The sequence below is a fragment of the Trachymyrmex cornetzi genome, unplaced genomic scaffold (genome assembly GCF_001594075.2).
Source record: "Trachymyrmex cornetzi isolate Tcor2-1 unplaced genomic scaffold, Tcor1.1 scaffold124, whole genome shotgun sequence".
Lineage (NCBI taxonomy): Eukaryota > Metazoa > Arthropoda > Insecta > Hymenoptera > Formicidae > Trachymyrmex > Trachymyrmex cornetzi.
The window spans coordinates 169,831-171,756 of record NW_017295806.1 but is presented as its reverse complement, the minus strand read 5'-3'; the positions used below and the strand labels follow the sequence as shown (position 1 = coordinate 171,756).

The 1,926-nt window shown below is 34.5% G+C and overlaps 1 protein-coding gene across 2 annotated transcripts in view; it reads right to left on the bottom strand.

The window, feature by feature from the left end:
* Positions 1 to 1,785, bottom strand: part of DEF8 (differentially expressed in FDCP 8 homolog) — a 10,124-nt gene extending 8,339 nt beyond the window's left edge. For both annotated transcript variants that reach the window (XM_018521815.1, XM_018521817.1), the window contains exons 1-2: positions 1,531 to 1,785; positions 1,305 to 1,440 (exon numbers count right to left, since the gene is read on the bottom strand). The gene's annotated coding sequence lies outside the window, so the exon portion shown is untranslated. The remainder of the gene's footprint in view (positions 1 to 1,304; positions 1,441 to 1,530) is intronic.
* Positions 1,786 to 1,926: the final 141 nt, after the last annotated feature.

The following is a 1,926-nucleotide window of genomic DNA, read 5'->3' as shown; positions in this document are numbered from 1 at the left end:
AAAATTAATCAAACTGATTTTATACATTATTGTAGTTTTATTATTGAATGAGAGAGATTTACATTAATATTCTTCGAAATATAATGTTGTTTCACGATTATCATATTTTTATAAGGTAAACTTTAAGAAAAAAACTTCTCTCCGTATGTAAGTACCCAAAACTAAGATGTGTACTAAGGGTTGAATAAAGTTATTTAAAGTATATATATATATATTTTTTTAAAATTAAAAATATAAAAGAGTTATTTATAGTATTTATTATTTTAAATAACTACACTTCTGACTTATTTCTTATTAGAGTTTTAAATAAGTTTCCCGAATCTATTTTATTTTTTTAATTTTAAATAAGTCGTATCAATTTTTTTACCGATTCCTACGATTTTATAATTTAAATAAGTTTCTGAAATTTAATTAAAATTTTTTATTTTAAGTCGTATGATCGGCATTACATAACTAAGTTTAAAGAATTTTTGAAACACACAATAATTTGCAGCAACAGTAGTGTCCTAAATTAATTTATTAACTGAAAAATTAAATAGTGATTAACAAGATATTTAATACTTTTAGCTAAAGCTGTATTTAGCGTAAATTGTTTCGCGATATTAATTAAAAATTTACATATATCCTTATATAAAGAATATATGGAATATTCTATCAAACTTCATTTAAATATGAATCATTAAAAGGAATAATAAAAATTGAGACATAATGTCGGAATATCAAAAATATCCCACGCGAATAATTATTAATTATGTTTAAAAGAACCATGCAAGTAATATAGTATTGAACAAGTGCCAGAGATGCCAAAAGCAAAGCGCGAAATGTACCAGGATAATAAGTATACGAATAATCGAATAAAGATTAATAATTGAATAAAGATTATGTAAAAAAAACCGCGCTAGTAAAAACCTCTTTTAACTTCTTGCTTCTTGACATCACATTATATAATTAACACGAAGTATTTGAAATAATAAAATAATATCAAATATGTTCCACCGATGTATAACAATGTAATAACAATGTAAAAGGTGGGATATGATATTCTAATAAATAATTACCCGCGTTGTATAATTACCCGGAGCTCAAAAACGATCGCGTCGTTCCAAACAAGCATCGCAGACACTTGCCGCACTCGTGCGTTTGAATTGACGAAATTCACGACGAAAGACGCTATATGTTTGTGCGAGCAGCCGTAGAAAAGTGTCACAACGCGAGCAATTTTCGATGGACTGTATGACCTACCGCCTAAAATATGATCTCGAATGCCAAGACGACGCATAATGAGTCAAAAATGAAATGCGTACCTGACAAATCCGATCCGATTACTCAATTTTTGTGTCCGAACGGTGAAGACGGAAAGTTCGTTCGCGGCCGTTGCTGGACACTTTGAAGATCCATTGGCTAGACATCCTCCGCTTTCGTTTTCTCCCTTCACTGCACCTGAAGCACATTACACATACACACGAGACTCAATATACGCACGAAAATATATATTCTCATAATTTCGACGAAAAGAAACGCAAGATTCACCTCATTTAGCCTCCGATATTCCGCGAATGCGACTAACTTCGCAATTCCACTGTGCTCGATCGCAACGAAAAGCACGAAAGAGGCGATCGAGAACGTTCATCGACAAGATCGCAACTAAATCCGGCTTCCGCACGCATTATCTCACGCACAAATAATCCCCCGTCACTGTCGGAAACGAATATTGCACACACTTGTCGCGAACGCGCATTTGAACCGGTGAGAATTCAACGACGAAGGCGGAAGGAAGGACGATATATCACGGCGTGGCGAAAGTCTACTGCGCAGCGGCCATGCTCCGAGCCGTGTGGAACCCGTAGCGTGACGCGAATGACGTAGGACACTGTGACGTCGCTGTGACGTAGGCCTACGTCATTCGCGTCACGCTACGGGTTCCAC